This window comes from Notolepis coatsorum, assembly GCF_963971535.1.
Source record: "Notolepis coatsorum genome assembly, chromosome: 10".
Lineage (NCBI taxonomy): Eukaryota > Metazoa > Chordata > Actinopteri > Aulopiformes > Paralepididae > Notolepis > Notolepis coatsorum.
Genome location: NC_140174.1, coordinates 111,435,377 through 111,459,687, shown reverse-complemented (window position 1 = coordinate 111,459,687; position 24,311 = coordinate 111,435,377).

Genomic DNA, 24,311 nt, shown 5'->3' with positions numbered 1-24,311 from the left:
TTAAGCAAAATAAACATTACTTTTGATTGATAACTTGATAAATCTAATTTGCCAGATACATTTAAACGTGAAACTGAAGAATCCTCTAAATCAAGATTCAGTCTATTTACAGCCAGCAAAGATATGCCCTCATAAGGGAATATCCGGTGTAGACAAGCCTCAAACTGGCCGCTACAGAGTCTCATCCAATCAGAAGCTCTTTCTCTTCTTAAGAAATCCTCCCTCTGACGTAAAAACTAGGGGAGGAGTAAACGCGTTAAAACGAGCAGTTTGAGAGGGTAGAGACAGAACGAACACAAACGACGGACGCATGTTTTTTCCCCCTACTGGACGTGAATGACGACGAGCTGAGACGGAACCATCGAACCAGCGAGGAGACGAGACGAGATACTTTGCTTGTAGCGAATTAGTCTGGAACACGAGCTGAGGGCACAGTCTCATGCTTTGTTGTTTCATTGCACCATTTTTCATTCAAGCCTTTTGTTATTTCACTTTTGCTTTTGAAATAAAAAGTGGACTTTAGCAAACTCTCCTCTCTTCATTTCAACCGCCGTCTCTCCGCCGTCGATGATACAAGGCCATTTCCTGGTCTTTGAAAGTACAAGGGAATTAGTAACGGACAAACACACAACGCAGAGTAGCTTAAGCTGGTTCTGTATATCAGAACCATAGACCCTTGTCACTTCATGTTTCTTCTCAATAATTCTTTATGGTTCCAGAATGCACCCTTTGCAATTCTGGTTCTTCTCTTAATGTCCATGTTAGCTCTTCCACCTTCACTGATCCAGCTTCCAAGGTACATGTACTCCTTCACTTGTTCAAGTTTTTCTCCATCCACCTGTATTTTACAAACAGTTCCTGGTGTTTTTTCAAGGGTTACAGCACCCTTAAACTAAATAAATACCACTTACATACAGCACATTTAAACAAAATAAATACCACTTACATACAGCACATTTAAACAAAATAAATACCACTTACATACAGCACATTTAAACAAAATAAATACCACTTACATACAGCACATTTAAACAAAAGAAATACCATTTACAGCACTTTTAAACAAAATAAATACCACTTACAGCACATTTAAACAAAATAAATACCACTTACAGCACATTTAAACAAAATAAATACCACTTACAGCACCCTTAAACAAAAGAAACACCACTTACAGCACCCTTAAACAAAAGAAATACCACTTACAGCACCTTTAAACAAAATAAATACCACTTACAGCACCTTTAAGGAGAGACTCGTTCTGAGCTGTACATTATTGTAAAAATTACACACAGATTCTATTTCAGGGTGGATATTCCCGGCGAGGTCAGGAGAGAAGGAGGGAAACGACCTCACTCAACATCTGCTATCAAAGTCAGAGCGTCTGCTCTCTCCAGGTCATCATCTATTCTAGTCAGAGGGAAGCCTTGTTACACACTGTAAAAAATACATTAAAATCTTCTTTTCAAATAGATTCGATTAGATTATATTCAAATGTATTGTCATCATGCAGCACAAGTACAGTACAACGAAAATAAGTTTGGCATCCAACCAGAGTGCAAATGTAACAGTAAAGTGCAACAGTATTATACAATGTACAGCTGATTAAACTGGGTATAAAATATATAAATTAGTACAACTGAGTAATAGTGCTAATCAAATGCACGTAGGGAGTTGTAGTATTAATATCTACAGTGATACAGGTATAAAAACACTATGGTAGTAGGTCATACCGGCCAGCAGCATAACTAGTAGGAGTAGGTAAGGGATATGTACAGATATAGATAGGACCATGTAAATCTGAAATTTCGAGTTTACATCACTCATATTTTCTTGATTAAACTAAAAGTACTGTCTTGTACTATTCTGCACTTTGCTACTAAGTAATCTACCTTGTCTATATTACTACCTACTATGCTAATATGTCTATACTACTATACACTCAAGACTGTAGCACTCAAGTTCAACACTGTTTGACGAACAATCTTGCTGACCCTTAGCTGCCAGAGTTGTACCCGTCCTGCTGACTTGTTGTACACAACTTGTAAGTCGCTTTGGGTAAAAGCGCTCAGCTAAATGACTTAATGTAAATGTAAATTAAACAAAAAAACACCAATGCAGGTTATGTACTGTGCAACGGTATAGGTTAAAGTGAGGTCACATCTTACCTGTGCAACGGTATAGGTTAAAGTGAGGTCACATCTTACCTGTGCAACGGTATAGGTTAAAGTGAGGTCACATCGTACCTGTGCAACTGTATAGGTTAAAGTAATGTCACATCTTACCTGTGCAACTGTATAGGTTAAAGTAATGTCACATCTTACCTGTGCAACTGTATAGGTTAAAGTAATATCACATCTTACCTGTGCAACTGTATAGGTTAAAGTGAGGTCACATCTTACCTGTGCAACTGTATAGGTTAAAGTAATGTCACATCTTACCTGTGCAACTGTATAGGTTAAAGTAATATCACATCTTACCTGTGCAACTGTATAGGTTAAAGTAATGTCACATCTTACCTGTGCAACTGTATAGGTTAAAGTAATGTCACATCATACCTGTGCAACTGTATAGGTTAAAGTAATATCACATCTTACCTGTGCAACTGTATAGGTTAAAGTAATGTCACATCTTACCTGTGCAACTGTATAGGTTAAAGTGAGGTCACATCTTACCTGTGCAACTGTATAGGTTAAAGTGAGGTCACATCTTACCTGTGCAACTGTATAGGTTAAAGTGAGGTCACATCTTACCTGTGCAACTGTATAGGTTAAAGTGAGGTCACATCTTACCTGTGCAACTGTATAGGTTAAAGTAATGTCACATCTTACCTGTGCAACTGTATAGGTTAAAGTGAGGTCACATCTTACCTGTGCAACTGTATAGGTTAAAGTAATGTCACATCTTACCTGTGCAACTGTATAGGTTAAAGTGAGGTCACATCTTACCTGTGCAACTGTATAGGTTAAAGTAATATCACATCTTACCTGTGCAACTGTATAGGTTAAAGTGAGGTCACATCTTACCTGTGCAACTGTATAGGTTAAAGTGAGGTCACATCTTACCTGTGCAACTGTATAGGTTAAAGTAATGTCACATCTTACCTGTGCAACTGTATAGGTTAAAGTGAGGTCACATCTTACCTGTGCAACTGTATAGGTTAAAGTGAGGTCACATCTTACCTGTGCAACTGTATAGGTTAAAGTAATGTCACATCTTACCTGTGCAACTGTATAGGTTAAAGTAATATCACATCTTACCTGTGCAACTGTATAGGTTAAAGTAATGTCACATCTTACCTGTGCAACTGTATAGGTTAAAGTGAGGTCACATCTTACCTGTGCAACTGTATAGGTTAAAGTGAGGTCACATCTTACCTGTGCAACTGTATAGGTTAAAGTGAGGTCACATCTTACCTGTGCAACTGTATAGGTTAAAGTGAGGTCACATCTTACCTGTGCAACTGTATAGGTTAAAATGAGGTCACATCTTACCTGTGCAACTGTATAGGTTAAAGTAATATCACATCTTACCTGTGCAACTGTATAGGTTAAAGTGAGGTCACATCTTACCTGTGCAACTGTATAGGTTAAAGTAATGTCATATCTTACCTGTGCAACTGTATAGGTTAAAGTGTTTCAAGTTTCAAGTTTCTTTAATAGTTGTCATACAGAAGTACAGAATACTTTCATACAAAATGCTTCTTACTGTTACGCTCCAGAGACTGTGCTAGACAAGATAGTATCAAATAACATAGTATAGCATGTAATTTAGAAGTAGAAATGAGGTCACAGTGTTCAGTATAGACATATGTACAATGTTCGATGCAGAATAGATGTAACTGAGTTACCATATAATATACAATACTATGCAGTGTACTAATGTACAGTACTATATAGTGCAAAGCAGAAATGGGATGAGGTACAATTTAGGTACAATTTACAGTAAGGTGTACGAGTTGTAGTGCAATCCTTCATCAATAAATATAAAGTGTGGGGAGTGGGTGCTACAGTGTGTTTGTTTAAAGTGGGTGTGTGCTATAAAGTGTGTGGAGTGGGTGCTACAGTGTGTTTGTTTAAAGTGAGTGTGTGCGTGTGGATGTGTGTGCTATGTGCGTTTGATGGTTGTTGTTGTGTAGTGTTCATTGTTCGTTTAGCAGCCTGATGGCCTGGGGATAGAAGCTTCTTCTGAGTCTTTCTGTGCTCGCCTTGAGACTCCGGTATCGCTTGCCTGACCGCAGCAGTTCAAAGAGGCAGTTGTTCGGGTGACTGGAGTCTTTAATGATTCTCTTAGCCTTGCCCTTGCAACGCTTGTTGTAAATGTTCTGGAGGGTGGGGAGCCCCCCTCCAATTGTGCGTTCGGCTGAACGTGTCACTCTTTGTAGTCTGCTTCGGTCTTGTGCCGTGCTATTCCCAAACCAGGAGGTGATGTTGCCAGTCAAGATGCTCTCTATTGTACATGAGTAGAAGTTCTTAAGGATCTTCTGACTGACTTGGAACTTCCTTAGGCGCCTGAGGAAGTAGAGGCGTTGTCGTGCCTTCTTCACAACACTGTCAATGTGTGTGGTCCATGTCAAGTCCTTGGATATGTAGGCTCCGAGGTACTTAAAGCTGTTGACTCTCTCAACCGGTGCCCTGTCGATGCTGAGGGGGCTGTAGTCCTTGACCCCCGACCTCCTGAAGTCCACAATCATCTCATTTGTTTTGCTGACGTTCAGGGAGAGGCTGTTTTCCTGGCACCATCCCGCCAGGACCTTGACCTCTTCCAGGTAGGCCCTCTCGTCGTTGGCAGAGATCAGGCCCACCACCACTGTGTCGTCAGCAAATTTGATGATTGTATTGGTACTCCGCTGAGCCACACAGTCGTGTGTGTACAGGGAGTAGAGGAGGGGACTCAGAACACAGCCCTGGGGGGCCCCTATGTTGAGGGTGATGGATGAGGAGGTGCAGTTGCCTGCTCTCACCACCTGGGGTCTGCCCGTCAGGAAGTCCAAGACCCACTGGCAGAGGTCATAGTTCAAGCCCAGGTCCCTGAGCTTGGCTATGAGTATGGAGGGGACTATGGTATTGAATGCCGAGCTGTAGTCGATGAATAGCATTCTCACATAGTTCCCCTGCCTCTTGTCCAGGTGTGATGCTGCTGTGTGCAGCACATGGGCTATGGCGTCCTCCGTGGACCTGTTGGGGCGGTATGCAAATTGCAGGGGGTCCATGTTGATGGGGAGGGAGGAGCAGATGTAGCCCTTTACTAGCTTCTCAAAGCACTTCATGGCTATGGAGGTGAGAGCTACAGGGCGGTAGTCGTTGAGGCAAGCAGGCTTGGATTTTTTGGGTACAGGGATAATAGTGGACTTCTTCAGGCAGGTGGGGATGACAGCCTGTTCTAAGGACAGGTTAAATATGTCAGTGAATACCGGGGCCAGTTGGTCGGCACAGACTTTTAGGACGCGGCCGGGGATGCCGTCCGGACCTGCTGCCTTCCTGATATTCACTTTTTTAAAGGTCCGCCTCACCTCATGCTCTGTTACCCTGAACACTGAGTCTCCATCAGCAGCAGACCCCCCCCCCCCCCCCCCATTGCCGTGGCTTGTGGGCTGGTGTTGTTATTACCAGCATCAAACCTCGCATAGAAGGTATTGAGGTCATTTGCTAAGGAGATGTCACTGTTCAGTTTGAGGGAGGCGCCTTTGTAGTCTGTCATCGTTTTGAGCCCCTGCCACATAGCTCTAGAGTCAGCCTGTTCAAACTGGAGTTCAATTTTATCCTTGTAGCGCCGTTTGGCCTCTGTCACTGTCCTCCTTACGTTGTATCGCGCCACCTTGTGGTCATTCATGTTGCCTGCCACTAGGCCGTCGTTGTATGCTTTGGTGCGCGCTCTCAGAGCTTCACGGACGGATTTGTCTACCCAGGGTTTTTGATTTGGGTAAACTCTCATTGTGGTAGTGGGGATTGTTTCTTCCACCAAAGTACGAACATAGTCCAGCACTGTCTCCGTGTAGACATGAATGTTATCTGTGTCGCGGAACACGCTCCAGTCTGTGCAGTCAAACGCAGCCTGGAGCGTCTCCTCTGACGTCAAATCCCATTTCTGCACCTCTCGCGAGACTACGGGAGTGCTTTTGATTCTCTGTTTGTACTTTGGTGAAAGGAAAATGGACGCGTGATCTGACTTACCAAAGCCACTAGCAGAATGAGCCTTGTATCCACCCTTGAATTGCGTGTAACAGTGATCTAGGATGTTACCGCCTCTGGTGTTACAAGTCACATGCTGATAGAAGTCAGGTAATACCTTTCTCAGATTGGCGCTATTGAAATCACCCACCACTATAATGGCGGCGTTAACGTTCGCCGCTTGGATTTTATTTACCTCGCCGTGGAGTCTGGAGAGCGCGACATTATTGCTGGCTTGCGGTGGAATATAGTCATAAGTGAGGTCACATCTTACCTGTGCAACTGTATAGGTTAAAGTGAGGTCACATCTTACCTGTGCAACTGTATAGGTTAAAGTGAGGTCACATCGTACCTGTGCAACTGTATAGGTTAAAGTAATATCACATCTTACCTGTGCAACTGTATAGGTTAAAGTAATGTCACATCTTACCTGTGCAACTGTATAGGTTAAAGTAATGTCACATCTTACCTGTGCAACTGTATAGGTTAAAGTGAGGTCACATCTTACCTGTGCAACTGTATAGGTTAAAGTGAGGTCACATCTTACCTGTGCAACTGTATAGGTTAAAGTAATGTCACATCTTACCTGTGCAACTGTATAGGTTAAAGTGAGGTCACATCTTACCTGTGCAACTGTATAGGTTAAAGTGAGGTCACATCTTACCTGTGCAACTGTATAGGTTAAAGTGAGGTCACATCTTACCTGTGCAACTGTATAAGTTAAAGTAATATCACATCTTACCTGTGCAACTGTATAGGTTAAAGTAATATCACATCTTACCTGTGCAACTGTATAGGTTAAAGTGAGGTCACATCTTACCTGTGCAACTGTATAGGTTAAAGTGAGGTCACATCTTACCTGTGCAACTGTATAGGTTAAAGTGAGGTCACATCTTACCTGTGCAACTGTATAGGTTAAAGTGAGGTCACATCTTACCCGTGCAACTGTATAGGTTAAAGTGAGGTCACATCTTACCTGTGCAACTGTATAGGTAAAAGTAATGTCACATCTTACCTGTGCAACTGTATAGGTTAAAGTGAGGTCACATCTTACCTGTGCAACTGTATAGGTTAAAGTGAGGTCACATCTTACCTGTGCAACGGTATAGGTTAACATGATAATACACCACTTTTTCATCTTTTTGTCTATGTTGTGTCTATGTTATGTCTATGTGATGTCATGTGTCTTTACGATGTCTGTATGATGCAACACTTCGTTCCCCTACCCCCCTACAAGGACCACAATGGAAATAAGCTCTGAGCTTTTTGTGTGTATATCCTTGGCTGTATTCCAGACTGCGCTTCTGTCACGTGTTTATTTATATATTGTCCAAATAAATAACAAAACAAATAAACTAAATAATGTGAAAAACTTAAGTTGAGACAATTTTTCCGTTTTTTACAGTGAAGGGAGCTGCTATCACAAAGGCTCCCAGGAGGACGGCTGCTGGCGAGGAGATGGTAAATTCTTCACCTTGGGACTCATGGTTCAAGGCTGAACGACTGCCCCTCAGGACGCCCTGCTCTCAAGGGGTGTAAAGTACTTGAGTACTTGTACTTTGTTACAATACTTAAGTACTATTTTTGGGGATTTGTACTTTACTCTAGTATTATTAGGTTTGTATACTTGTACTTTTACTCATTTACATTTCAGAGAAAAAAAAACATACTTTTTATTCCTTACATGCAGACCTACAAAGTACAAAGTACAAATCTCGCAGGTCCAACCATTTTAATTAGTAGGCCTATATTTGTTTCTCTGGCCGAACTAACGTTAACGTTATTAATCCTACGGCCGCACTTTATTTAAAAACAGCCAATCAAATCCCCATCAATGGAAAATTAACCCGCCCTTACCCATGCTGATTGGTCCTTGTGCAAGACTAGAAAGCGGGGATCTTTGATTAAACACCTGCTATCAGAAGAATAGACAGTCAGAGTGACAAGCTACAGAAGATGGCCACAAACGATAGTACGAGTGATGAAGAGGACGAAACAGAACATTTCATTGCCCCGGGAATACATTTCTTTTTTTACTTTTACTTTTTAGTACTTAAGTACATTTAAAAGTAGAAACTTTTTTACTTTTACTCAAGTGCGTTTTTAGCCAGATACTCTGACTTTTACTTCAGTACGATTTTGAGACGGTACCCATACTTTCACTATAAGTATAATACAGGGCGCCTGCACAGCAAAGCCAGGAAATGGCGTGGGCAGTGTGAGCCTCCCACACGTTACACCTCGCCAATGAGAGTCCGCGCTGGCAGGTGAAAAATAAGTGGCTGGCTGCCTCCACATGTATCAGAGGGGACATGTGATGGACTTCTACCCTCCCTACGACCGGCCAGTGGGGGGCACATGTGAGCAACGATCAGGACAGGGGAGGGACAATTGGCACAAGAGGAAATTGGGATGGGAGAAAAATCACAGAAAAAAAAGGAGGAGAAAAAGTAGGTCAAAAAGAAAAATAATCTATCGCATGTCCCCTCCGATACATGCGGAGTCAGCCAGCCACTTCTTTTCACCTGCCAGTGCGGAATCTCATTGGCGAGGTGTAACGTGTGGGAGGCTCACACTACCCTCGACATCTCCTGTCCTTGCTGTGCAGGCGCCCTGACCGACCTGTAAGAGTCGCTGTTTACAACGACCAGATTACCACCCATTGATCTCCTCCCGCTGACTCTGCCAATTGAGTCAGTATGACGGCCGGCCCAAGCCGGAGGCAACGCTGACAGCCGGATTCGATACCGGTGTCTCACGCGTTGGTGAAAATCGCTTAGACCGCTGCGCCACCCAGCCGCCTATTCATATATATTTATTGTCATTTCTATTACCCTGCCTGTACCCCCCTACCCCTCCCCCATGGTACTAAGACCCCAGAATTTCCCCAAGGGGATCAATAAAGATACATCTTATCTTATCTTATGGAAATGTTTTGGAAGTGAATGAATGGTTGCATTTATATAGCATTTATCCTACTATTTGTATAGATACATATTACAGACATACATTTTTCAGTATCAGTTTTCAGTTGGAATTGAACCCCCTAATACTGTCAGTATTAGTGCCATGCTCAAAGTTTGAGCTACACAAGAGCACTAAATAAGATGGTCATAGTGTTAACTAATAACCCATATAACTCTGTATGATAGCATGTACAATAATGCTGTATGCTGTATATATTATATTTATACTATATATATATATATATATATATATATATATATATATATATATATATATATATATATATATATATATATATATATATATATATATATATATATATATATATATATATATATATATATATATATATATATAAATATATATATATATATATACATATATTTGTCTATACATAACTGCATATAATCCTTTTTACATATCTGTAGATACTATATCTATATCTGTACATATATCTTACCTACTCACCTAGTGTCTTTATACCTGTATCATTGTACATACTATGTAGTCTTCTTCTTCTTTCGTGTAACGTCAGAGGTCCAACTCCGTATCTTGTAGCCATGCCCTTAACTCTGGTCCCACATCAAAGAGGCTGGCTTCCGAGGGTGGTTTGTATAGGGGGCAGATGGTCAGGATGTGGTCAACAGTCTGCTCAGGGTCTCCACACTCACATGCAGCGCTGTCTGCCAGGCCCCACTTCTTTAATGATGCTTTAAAGCGACCAACCCCAGATCTTAAACGGTTCAGCAGAACCCATTGCCGGCGTGGAAGATCGTCTCCTGTGGCGCCATCTCCTGGATCCCAGATGTGGTGGTGGATACGGGTTGGCCCAGCACTCTCCCACTCTCTCTTCCAGGCTGCCGCCAGCCATCCATTTCTGGATAGGTCCTCAGTGGTGGAACGGAGCATCTCTTGTGCCACCTTGTTGTAGGGGTGGCGGGACTTGAGTCTGCTCATAGGTGCTGTTGTTGTTGTGGTGTTGTGTAGGATGTGCCAGTCATGCTTCACTGCCTTCCTTGCTAGGGCGAGAGTGGCAGCCTCTCGTCGTAGGCCAGCTGGTGCGATTCCTGCAAGGACTGGCAGCAGGAAGACGGGTGTAGCCTTCAGGCATCCAGTGATGATCCGGAGGGCGTTGTTAGTAGCCGCATCAACTTTTTTAACGTGCAGGCTTCTGCTCCAGACTGGGGCACAGAAAAGAAAGAAGTAAAACGAAAGAAGTAAAACTGCCTAAAACTGTCTAAAACAAAATAAAAAGTGATAACTCAAAGATATAAGAGAAAAGGAAGGATGACCACAAGAAAGAGCGAGAGAAAGAGGACCCCGGAGGACGTACAAACACCGGAGGAAATATCTCGACACGAGGAAATGGCGGAAGAGATAACTCAGGCGGGTGTGACGCAGGCAGGCAGAGGCGTGGAGAACGTGGAGCGCGCCTGGGTAGCGAAGATGCAAGCGACTGTAGCCGGTGTGATCTTGTTGCGTTGTGTTTAGTCGATTCGACCCCTGTTAAGGGATCGCCCTGAGTGGGAGTTGAACCCCGATCTCCCGCGTCGCGGGCGGCATCACAGACCACTATACCAAGAAGTGAATTCACTTCTTGCTTCCGGGTCTGGATGCCTCTGGGGAGTGAGTTTACTTGCAGTACCGCTTACCATCCAAAGCCACTGAACTACTTGTACCATCGTGACTGTGGATATATACTGCGGTACCTCCGTTACACTCACCCCCCTAAACTCACTCCACCCAGGTCACCGCACCACATGTAGCCGGTGTGATCTTGTTGCGTTGTGTTTAGTCGATTCGACCCCTGTTAAGGGATCGCCCTGAGTGGGAGTTGAACCCCGATCTCCCGCGTCGCGGGCGGCATCACAGACCACTATACCAAGAAGTGAATTCACTTCTTGCTTCCGGGTCTGGATGCCTCTGGGGAGTGAGTTTACTTGCAGTACCGCTTACCATCCACAGCCACTGAACTACTTGTACCATCGTGACTGTGGATATATACTGCGGTACCTCCGTTACACTCACCCCCCTAAACTCACTCCACCCAGGGCATCTGGGTCACCGCACCACATGTAGCCGGTGTGATCTTGTTGCGTTGTGTTTAGTCGATTCAACCCCTGTTAAGGGATCGCCCTGAGTGGGAGTTGAACCCCGATCTCCCGCGTCGCGGGCGGCATCACAGACCACTATACCAAGAAGTGAATTCACTTCTTGCTTCCGGGTCTGGATGCCTCTGGGGAGTGAGTTTACTTGCAGTACCGCTTACCATCCACAGCCACTGAACTACTTGTACCATCGTGACTGTGGATATATACTGCGGTACCTCCGTTACACTCACCCCCCTAAACTAACTCCACCCAGGGCATCCGGGTCACCGCACCACATGTAGCCGGTGTGATCTTGTTGCGTTGTGTTTAGTCGATTCGACCCCTGTTAAGGGATCGCCCTGAGTGGGAGTTGAACCCCGATCTCCCGCGTCGCGGGCGGCATCACAGACCAATATACCAAGAAGTGAATTCACTTCTTGCTTCCGGGTCTGGATGTCTCTGGGGAGTGAGTTTACTTGCAGTACCGCTTACCATCCACAGCCACTGAACTACTTGTACCATCGTGACTGTGGATATATACTGCGGTACCTCCGTTACACGACCATGATGGCCAGCGTACAAGAACTACGGGCTGACATACAGGCTAACGCAAAAGCTATCCAAGCTATACAAAATAGCATACAAACCAACACGCAGAACATACAAGCTGGCGCGTTGACTAACCAACAGGCTAACGCGACAGCTAATCAAGAGCTAAAAAATAGCATACAAGCTAACGCAATTGCTAACCAGGCGAGCACGCAGAATATCCAAAGCAACATAGATGGACTAAGGGAAAAGTTGAAGAGGGGACAGGACAAGCTCAGAGGGGAAATGGATAAAGGATTCGAGGCAATGGATGGAAAAATACAGGAATAAGAAAGACATAAAAGATGTTGGAAGAAAGGACGGCTGAAACGGAAGAATGGAATACATAAATGCATGATATTCTAAAGGCGACGCTCGAACAACAGAACATGTTGAGAGAAAAGTTAATGGACTTGGAGGGGAGGTCGAGGAGAAACAACATACAAATATGGGGACTGAAAGAGGGGATGGAAGGAGACTCGTTGATCAAATTTGTAGACAGCCTAATTCGAAGAGAATTGAAGATGACAGCCCTCGACAAGACGGGGATTCAAAGAGCACACAGGACACTGGCGCCGAAGCCGCGATTGGACAAGCCACAGAGAGCAGTTATAGTACATTTCTTGGAATTCGAGGTCAAGGAGAACATTCTTAGAGCAGCCTGGCAGAAGAAGATGGAGGTGGAGGGACAGAGAGTAACTTTTGACCATGATTATGCAACAGAGGTGGCGGTAAAGTGTCGGAGCTATGTTCAGATAAAAAAAACACTGAAGGAAGGAGGAATCAGATTTCAATCGCCAATGACCAGGCTGAAGGTCCATTGGAATGAAGGCGCAAAGGTGTACGGCGACGTGCGGGAGGCGGCGAGGCACAGGATGCAAGGTGCCGGGAGGAGAAGACGAGAGACCGGCGCTGTTACAGAGGCTGGAGAGGGCGAGGAGATGGAACAGGGTCGGCGGGGGACGAGGAGGAGGCGAGGAGAACAGGAAGGTGAAGGAGATCTGAATCGATTCAAAGCAGATCAACTGAGAAGGACGACGCAAAGACACAGAGAAGAGGGGCAGAGAGGAGACGAGAGGGGACACGGTGATCCAAGGGAGGATAAGTACAATACACACACAATACAGATGAATGTATACATGAGAAGGACTGATGCAATGAGAAGATGGTAAAGTACATACGAGATAATTCAACCAAAAATTAGAAGGAAGGGCATGGAGATTCAAGACACATTAGACTGATATACTAATGACACACACAATACAAGAAAGTGAAAACATGAAAAAGACTTGTTATGCAAGAAGAAGATGATAAAGCACATGCGAGATAATTATACCGAAAGTGATCAAAAAGGACATGTGGATTCAAGAGATATATTGAGATGGACATTAAAGGAACACAGGAGTACACATGTCGCATAACACAATTAGACTGGAACATGAAAGTGACTAATGCAGAGCTTTTGACCAGGGGCTCGGAGCAGGTCGCACACAGAAAAAGTTGGACATATATAGTGCGCTTTTTTTAGCCACTAGGGGGAGCCCTCTCACTAGGAGAGCCACTACTCCCCACCCACCAGCGGGGAAAAGAGGGGAACGAGTAAGACCCTCAAATGCCATGGAAGTTTAAAGAGTTAGTTTTGATGTTGATGTTTATTATATATGTATGTAAATCAGATGGAGATAGCAGAGGCTACAACCACAAATATTATTTTATGTGACATGGGTAGAACGGGAGAACAATTGGAAAAGAAATATGACACAAGTTAAGGGTATAAAAATTATGTCGTTAAATGTGAATGGTATGAATAATCCGATCAAGAGGAGTAAGGTGATGACGAAACTTAAGAAAGAGGAGGCGCAGGTCATCTTCTTACAGGAAACACAACAGAACCTTAGAAGAGGAGTAGCTATACCATAGCTGTCAACATTTCGATTTGAAAAAACGTGCAGGCTTTAGCCACGCCCCTTATCCTGGCCCCGCCCCCTCAGCCCGCCCCCTCCCACCCGGCCCCGCCCCCTCCCAATGGAGCTGCCTCGTCGCTGCTGGTCAAAACCGGTATTATTTTGTTTTCCTACTGTGTAGAGTGTAAATGCTATAAAAATACAGTAAATTACCTTTTATCAAAATATTAACCATTAAATAAAGGTTGTAATCTGTAAATGCATTTGATTTTACTGTAATTTGACAGTATTTGGAAACCATAGATGCCAGACATTTAGTTTTCTTGCAGCTTTTTTTCTTACAGTCTACAGTCAGTGAATCCTAAATCTCCACTAGGCAACCACTTAAAGTTATCAGTCCAACAAGGACTGGGTGAACTAGTTGCTACATTAAATTAATCAGATACCTGGTTGAAAGTGAAATGCTGTGAACATCCCTGCATTAAGTGTAAGACAAATTCAGTATAAATTCAGTTTATGTAGTAGTAGCATTAACATGTTCATATTTATTGAAATCTTACAATTCATACATAAATGTTATGATGAATTGAAAATGGGGGAAGAAGTCCTTCTCTGGTCTGCATCCCCTTAACAATTGTGTATTGCACAATACTGTATTGTACCCATCTGTTAAAGTTAGCAATCAATCAATGTATTACCAGTGTCTTTATACCCTCATCACTGTAGGCTACATATTAATACGACAACTCAAGAAGAATCAAGAGGTTTATTTGTCACATACAGTGAAATGCAGGTGGTCACGCCTGCATTGATTGTGCAAAATGCAAAAAAATATAGAGGATATGCATGATAAAAAAAGACATGCCATGTTCCTGAAAAAGCTATAAAAAATACCTATGGTCATTAATTTAGCAGTGGGAAATGGGAATATCATTTTTGGAACAGTGTGTGTCTATTATGTCTGTGTAGTATGTCTGTATGTCTGTATTGAGCCGTACTGTATTGTACCCATTCTGCAATCTGTTAAATAAAGTTTTCATTCATTCTACAGAGAAAAATGAGATAGAAAAAAAGCCAATGCGATTTTGTGTTTTTCCTCAATATCTCTGCAATGCCTGCGAGTTACCAGTAACTGTATTTGTCATACCATGACAATTCACGACAACTTTTAAAACGGATCAATTTATTTATATGTATAAATCGCATTCAGGAAATTGGGCGTCAGTGAAGGCATGCTATCCGTGGAGGAATGGCAGGAGGGGACAGTGGAGGCGCAGAGCAAACGGCTGTTTGTGAGCCGTGAACAGCGCGTGAAGAGGGTTAAAAAAACAGGAGAATACCGGAAAAACCGGTAGGGTTGACAGCTATGAGCTATCCTAATTAAGAACACAGTGATCAGGGAAATAAGGGACAAAGAGGGGAGGTATGTGTTGGTCAAGGGGGAAATAGAAGGTCAAATGGTAACACTAGTAAATGTATATGCTCCACCAGACAGTGAGAAATATCTATTTGAAACTATCTTTGATATCATTGCGTTGGAAGGGGAGGGGGTCCTGATCTGTACAGGTGATTTCAATGTAGTACTGAACTATGACATAGACATGACAAGCACAAAGAAATGGAGGACAAACAATAGCAAATATATGAATATACAAATGGCAGAATTAGGAATCATAGACATATGGAGAGCAATGCACACACTAGATAGAGAATACACACACTATTCACACTCACACACAACATATTCAAGGATAGACTATTTTCTCATGACAACAGGGGACAGATACAGGGTGGAAGAATGCAGGATAGGGGTGACGGATATTTCAGATCATAGCACAATATATCTGACAGTACATCTTAAAAGTAGACAGAGAAATGTACCTCTCATGCTGGGACATAATTGGACCCCTATTACTTAATATGATTTTATACTCAGTCAAGGAGGGGAACTTTCATAAGAACGACAATATTGCACTCATAACAGTCCTCCTTAAAAAAGACAAAGACCCCACCGAGTGCGGTAGTTATAGACCCTTAAGCCTCCTCGGAACCGATATCAAACTGTTCTCTAAGGTATTAGCCATCAGACTTCAAAAGCATATGACGTCTTTAGTTCATCCGGATCAAACTGGCTTCATAAGAAACCGCTTGATCACTGACAACATAAGACGATTACTATACGTACTAGATGCCAGCAAGGACGATACCACACCTAAGGCGATGCTGTCCCTGGATGCAATGAAAGCTTTTGATAGGTTGGAATGGTCGTATCTATGGGCAGTATTAGAAAGGATGGGGTTAGGAAAAGGATTAATTGATATGATTAAAGTATTATACAAAGACCCATCGGCCATGATTACAACAGGTATAATCACCTCCGAAATCTTTCCGGTATCACGCTCTTCCAGACAGGGTTGCCCTCTTAGTCCCGGATTATTCGATTTATCACTAGAACCTTTAGCACAATATATAAGACAATCCCAACTCATAGAACCAATCGTAATCAAGGGCACACAACACAAAATTAGTTTATATGCGGACGACGTAATACTGTTCATGCAAAACCCTAACACCGCAATGCCTCATCTTCTCAAGTTGATTGATGACTTTGGCGACCTATCGGGATTTAAGATAAACTGGCCAAAGTCGACTTTCCTTCCACTGAACGCCCCTGCAAAAAATACAAGTCTTCCAGAAGAAATACCAATGGTTAAACACTTTAGATGTTTGGGAGTTGAAGTATTCCCTACCATAAGCCAAACGGTGAAACACAATTACATAGAAATCCAAAATAAAATACGACTTTGACAGGTGGTCAAAACTTAAAAACTCAGTACAGGCACGGGTTTCAATAGTTAAGATGGATGTCTTACCTAGAATCAACTTCATCAGCTCAATGCTACCGTTACCCCCTCCACATGGTTACTGGAAAAAATTACACTCTTCCGCATACAAATTTATTTGGAATAACAAACCACCACGTATAAAGAGATCCACCGCAAAGAGAAACAAAGCCGACGGAGGTATGGCATTTCCAAAAATGTTCCACTATTTTAAGGCGTACACTTTAAGACCACTGACAACCTGGTTTGAACCCCAAGCATCAGTATCCTGGAGAAATTTAGAAGTAAATATAGTAGCACCACATAGACTGCAGGACATAGTATATACCAAAGTATCAATTAAGCAATGCGAACTGAAATATGGCCCCATAATTACTCATGCGATCCGGATATGGCGTGAAACACAAAAAAAATATTCGAACCCACATAAATGGCATAATCATACTCCCTTATTCAATAACAATGCACTCCTGATTGGAAAACGACCTATAAGATTCCCTAGATGGGAAAAGCAAGGCATACATACATTAGGAGATGTTTTCAACAAACAGGGTATTTGTAGTTATGATGAAATAGAAAAAAAAATGTAATCTCACCGGTTCCACATATTATTTTTACGCACAATTATTGTTATGTTTGAAGGCTCACGGTGTTCCATTAAGGATACCAATTGTACACCACAGATACCACAAATTCTTCTATGAAAGAGAGACATCGAGAGGTTTTGTATCAGATTTGTATCATCAATTACTAACGGCCTCGTATGAAACCCTCCACCTAGACTCTGTCTGGAGGAGGGATATACCAGACCTGGAAAAAGATTTTGATTGGCAAGAAGCCTGGGCAAATGTTCGACTTGCATCAAGGAACCCGGACCATCAACAAATCAATCTTAACTTTATTCATAGGACATACTTGACTCCTATAAGACTGAACAGAATGGGTCTTAAACAAGACTCCAAATGCTCCTTATGTACAAATGGGGACGAGGGGACAATTATGCACATGTACTGGGACTGCCCACCAGTTAAGAAATTCTGGAAAGAAGTGACCCAGCAATTATCAAATCTCTTAATTCTGAATATACCTGTACACCCCTCTGTATTACTGCTGAATGATGTTTTTGAGTATGCAGTACCTATACAGTTAAAGAGATTGGTTTTATCTGGTATTACAGTGGCTAAAAAACTGATAGCATCACGATGGTTTCAACCGGAAAAAATGTGCCGAAAGGTCTGGATACTTACATATCTCGATGTGATTTATCTAGAAATATCTACAGCAAGAATTTTGGGTCTCAATGAATCCAAATTGACAATGTGGTTAGAAGTGGTGGAGAGAATAAAAGTTAGCATATAATGGTAGTGTCTGGTTAGGAGCGAATGATAATGGATGGATTATCCATTGGGGGGTCCAGGGTGGGGGGTGCGAGCAAGAGCATATGTGTGTAGGGGAATAGATAGCAGGTATTAGGGGTATATCTTGTATAAGACATTTATCTAAACGGTGATTTAATTGGATGTGCACTGTTAACAATGCTTGTATATCTAATCGTGTGTTGTCATGTTTGTTTATGTGTTTGTTTAAAAAATAAAAAAAATAAAAAATAAAGTAGACAGAGAAATACAGTTTGGAGACTGAATGTAGGACTATTAAACAACAAAGGTTTGGTTAATGAAGTGAAGGAAGACATAATTAGATATAGAGAAGAGAACGATAATGGGGAGGTAGATCCAAGCATTTTATGGGATGCACTAAAGGTAGTAATACGGGGAAAATTTATAGCAAAGACGGCATTACTCAAGAAGGCTAGAATAGAGACATACCAGACCTTGATAAAGAAACTGAAAGAATTAGAGAAAGAACACCAGAGCTCAAAGAACCAAGAGACACTTAGGGAAGTAAAGGAAGTTAGAGGGATGATAAACAAAGAGCTGCAGACAGAAATAGAGAAGAAAGCTAGATACATGAAGCAGACATACTATGAAGGGGGACCGAGAGCGACCAGACTGTTAGCTAACGGAACGTAAACCAATCCCGGTCACCCTCTTTATCTGGGAACGCCCAAACCCAACTTCGGTCACGCCCCATCTTGCGCGGCATTCTGGATCTTTCCTCACAGCCCCACCAGATTTTGACGTCGAAAGGTAGGTGATATGAAATCATACTTATTTTAGAGTATATATATCAAATTTCATGAGTATTCATCTATATTTAGTCATCTAAAGACTACTAGATGTGAACGTTTGTACCACTGCAACATTATAATTGTTCGAATGTGTTCGGGGCGACGCTGTTTCCCAAGTAAAAGTAGCATCCTGTTCCTTAAACATGAACTCCCACTCGCCCCAAGATGAAGTCAGATCGTTTGTTTATGTTGCTAGCATATATAGCCAGTGTTTTGTCCGACGAAATGTGTTGTACATTTGTAGTCTTCTTAATAAGAGATCTAAGTTTGTCTGAAGTAGGGTGACCAGGTAGTGATGAACTGAGGTTGCGCGAAAATAATCGAAGGGAGAACAATAATTGTCGCGGGGAAAATAATGAACTGGTTTTCTCTCTCTCTCTCTCTCTCAATCTCTGTATAAAAAAACATCTGAAGCATAGACAGACAGAGTGACAAAGTCCAGAGACAGCACAGCAGACACGGTAGGTTTGTGTGTGCTTGTTTGTTTCTCTACAGGTGAATGGAGGTGTGTGTGTGTGAGGCTGCCATGCTGAACTGGGTGAAGGTAAGGTTGTGTGTGTGTGTTTGCATGTCTGGTAATATTTCGGCATAATCATTTTGGTTTCATGCTCATTCATATTCAAGTTCATTAACAATAGGCAAGATCTTCTTGATACCTTCCATTGTTCTTCATCTTTTCATCAGAATTTCACTCATATCCAACAAACCATAGCAATAAACTAAATTCATCATTGAGGTCAACAACCTCCTTATCCATATTCAAAAAACAATTCAAATCTAATTTAATTTCATCATAAATCACTCACATACAGTAAGTTCCCTCCTAGCACTGTTTTTTTAAATAATGTGCTAAATAAATCAAATAAAATAAACTCATCAGTCGTACAATAATAATAAAGTTCATATTATTTTACTTTCTTGTTTAAAATATTTTTGTGTGTTTGCAGAGCATGCCTAATATCCGGCAAATGCCGAAGAGGGAGAGGAAGGTGCGTCTGTGGGCCCCGGAGGCCATGGACTAGGCCATTGCAGAGGTCAGAGCAGGCAGGTGGAGTGCGAGGCGGGCAGCCACGTTGTTCGAGGTCCCTAAGTCCAGCCTGATCCCGGACACCATTGACCGTGGTAGGGCAGCCTGCGCCAAGAGGGGGGCCATAGAAGACTACTTCAAGCTCCTCACCACCACCTTGGAGGAACATGGGCTGAGGGAGAAACCCTGTCATATTTACAACTGTGACGAGACAGGGTTTCAGATGGACTCCAACCGGAGGAAGGTCGTTGTGCCCTGTGGGACGAAGCATGCCTACAGGCAGGCCCAGGGAACCAGGGAACACATCACGGTCCTGGCCTGCCTCAAGAGTTCACCCGAAGATCTGGAAAGGAGGAACACCACCAAGGCCCGCCTGCTCACCGCCCAGGAGATGACGGATGCCATCGACGAGACAGAGGACCGCGCCGCCCGCGCCGAGGCAGGAGCTCTGGCCAGGGCAGACCGACAGCGGCAGCGGGCTGAAACATCAAGGACTCCCACAACCTCCTCCCGTACCCCGCGTGGCGGCTCTCTCCACAGCCGCAGAAGAGGAGTGTATGAATGAAAAAATTTATAAATATGTATGGTGTGCTGTAAATAGTTGATATTGTTCTAAGTTATGTTTATTATATTTTTTATATATTGTTTATAAAATGTTAAAAAGTGCTGGATGTTGTGTTAAATTTGTCATATTTTTGTTGAAAACACATGTACTCTCAAATGTTAATGTGACAAGTGATTGTGATTAATATTTTGTTTGTTAGACAAATAAAACGGGGATGTTGTTTGCTCCTGAGATGAGATGGTAGACAAACGCTTTATACACTACCTTCCAGTTAACAGTAGATGGCAGCATTGATTTTAAAGGATGAAAACGGGTTCAAACAAAAGAACTTCCAAGATCTTTTTTCACAGTTCACAGGTCAGCAGGTCAGTAAAAGTTGATGAAAATGCGATCTGAACACAGGAGCGTTAAACTATGAATGCGCCCTCACGTCACCTCAGTACAGTGACCGTGAATGGCCACCTAATTATCATAATTAAAGTGCATCATTAGCATTATTTTTGTTGTCTAAAGGGAACTAAAATGGTAACATTTACGTTTTTAAATGATATCCGCATATATAGGACAAATAAAACAGCGTTGTTTTGTAAAAAACTCCAATGAAAACGGCGCAATGTACGTAATATTTGCTATTGTTATGCAAATGTGATAGAATCCTATAAAAAGGTGGACGCACTTGGGCACCATGACGTTAGACGAATCAGGACACAACAAAGATTTAACACAATACACACAATAAGGGACACAATCACAAACAAAATACTGAGAGAGCCAGCGGAAATAGAGAAGACATTTGAAGAATATTATAGGAAACTATACACACAACCGATAGCGGCAGGAGAAGAGGAGATAGAATTTTTTTTAGAAACATTTTATCTACCATCGATAGGGAAGGACTAGAATGAAATATTAAATGCAGAGATCACAGAACAGGAAGTTTGGAATGCGATCAGTAGAGCAAAGAGTAGTAAGTCACTGGGTAGCGACGGATTCCCCTCGGAATTCTACAAAACATTTAGGCAGGAACTGAGCCCCATATTAGAAGCAGCATTCAGACACACAATGGAAAAAGGCGCAATGCCGTCTTCATGGAAAGAGGCCATAATTACTACAATTCCAAAAGAAGGGAAAGATAGAGAACTGTGTAGCAGTTTCAGACCTGTGTCCATACTTAATGTAGATTACAAGATGTATACATCAATAATATCCAAAATATTTGAGACATTTATGACAGATATAATAGACGAAGACCAGACTGGATTCATTAAAGGAAGACAGTGCAGATAGTAGAGGAGATACAAAAGGAAGGAGGGAGTGCAGTATTAGTTAGCCTAGATGCAGAAAAAGCCTTCGACAGTGTAAGCTGGATATTTCTATATACAGTTACAGCATTGCAAGTTGAGGTCCCTCCTACCGTCATTCCAACGGCCTCTACCGCCCGTTAACGCCCTCGTCAACTGGCCAGGAGGCGCAAAGTCAAAGTCAAAGTCAAGTTGGAAATATATCCATCCAGCGCACCGCTGTGTGTGTGTGTGTGTGTGCACACTACAGACATGGACATATTATTTTGCAATGTAATGCTTTTCTGTAGATTATTTGACTGTCATTGGTACAGTAATGGTGTGGTATTTTTTCGATTTTCGATTAACGTGCGTTTTTTATGGATAATCAGCTAAGCTGTACAGTATTATTCTTTACGTTGAGACAACCGAACTGCTGGCACCGAAGACCCGCCCCTACTCTGCCTCTGATTCGCACTGTGGCTCTAGTTAGGCTCTGGTTGGAGGAAAATGTAACCTGGTCCGTCGACTCTTGTGATCAGTGTGTGGCCGTGGGTCCTAAAACGTAGGTTTAACGTTAGTTTGTTTACTGCAGTTATGTCAGAAAACGACAATCAACTAAGGTAACGTTACACTAGCAACTGCTCAAATAAAGCATATCCACATTTGCTGTCAAGTTAACGTTATGGTCCCTCGACCGCAAGGCTTTTCAACACTGGCCGTAACATTAGCTAACGTTCATTTAGCAGTATGTAATGTGTAACGTTTAGAATCAACGTCAGTGAAATGGCCCTGAATATATCAAATAATGTATTTCCCAGCTGCTAAAGATTGTAAGTCTATGACCAAAAATATATATCACTATGAATTGAAAATGGGGGACCCTGATGTAAACAAGACGAAAGTCTTTCTCTGGTCTGCATCCCCTTAACAATTGTGTGTATTGAGCTGTACTGTATTGTACCCATTCTGCAATCTGTTAATAACATTTACATATCTGTAGATACTATTGTTTGTTTGTTTGTTTGTTTATTAACACAGTTAAACAGAAGTAAAAACAGTACATAACAAGTTATAACGATTGTGAAGGAGAAGTTAGAAGCCTAGAGGCTTATCAAGAACGTCCCGTTTTATAAAATCAAACATACAAAAATACAAAAATATGCATATTATAAAATACCAGAATACATTAAAAGATTTGTGTTAATACAAACATACATACACACAGTACATACATGCATATACTGTGTACATAATAATATATAACAACCCACCCACCTGCCTACAAACCTACCCACCCACATAACCAAATACATACCTACATGTATGACCTGTTATCTATCTACTACTTTTGGATGAGAATCTTTTTGTAGTTTGCTTTAAAAATAAGCAGAGATGGAGATTTCCTCAGCATAGGATCAGCTGCATTCCAAAGATTGGACCCTCTATACCTCACTGAGAACTGCCTAAGTGAAGTACCACAATAAGGTATATGCAGGTCCCTGGACTGACGTGTAGCATATGAATGAACATCTGAATGTATGAGCTTCCTCCTGAGATTGTACATTTTAATTTTAATTTTTTTTCTTGTTTGCAGGCATGATGACTGACAACCCAATAAGGACTCAGAAACTGGAATTAAGGACCCCAACATTTTGCCATCCTTCCTCTGCAGAGTTCAAATAAACACACTTTTATTAGCTAAATAAATAAATAATAAATAAATAGCAAAAGTGTATTGTCATGAACTGAATAGACACTTCTTCAGGAGGCCAGGTTGCTTGGAGTTATAATAGATGAAACACTCTCTTGGTCAACTCACATTAACAATATTGTAAAAAAAATTTGCAGAAGTATTTCAATTATTAGACGGAATGCCTATTTTTTAACAGACACAGCTACCAAGCAAGTCATACAATCACTAGTTTTGTCACATCTGGACTACTGTCCAGCAATCTGGTCAAATGCATCCAAACAAGACTTAAATAAAATACAGCTTACTCAAAATAGAGCTGCAAGACTTGCATTGCATAGCTCAATTAGAAACAGTGTTGAGAAAATGCACAAGGAACTGTCATGGGAGTCAATGAGACTAGTGTGTAGTCTTATTTTGTTTATGAGAAATATTTATACTTTACATAAACCTGTGTGCCTCTTTTTGCAGCTGGTGCTTATTAGTGATGGTCATGGCTATGGCACTAGACAAGCCTTGAGGGGTCGGTTCGCCCTGCCGAGACCCAGAACTGAAGCCTTAAAGAAAACTGTAATGTACAGGGCAATGTCCTACTGGAATAGACTTCCACAATATTTGGTTTCAATTACCAGTAAGGTGGGATTCAAGAGGAGACTACGAGTGGCTGTAATGCAGAAAGAGATTGATTTTGGTTGGGTCTAATCTGTGTCTAATCCCTTACCTACTCTTACTAGTTACGCCTACTGGCCAGTATGACCACTACCGTGTCTTTATACCTGTATCACTGTACATAATAATACTACAACTCTGTACACTACATACATCTGATTCAGAAACGGGAATTAAGGACCCCAACATTTTGCCATCCTTCCTACCCAAAAGCAAACCAATTATTTTTGGAGTCTGTTACAGCAGACAACTTTTATGATGTTCTAGAGAGGAGATACAGTATGAATGATCCCAACAGGCAACCTTGTTTATGGTTTGATTCAGTTT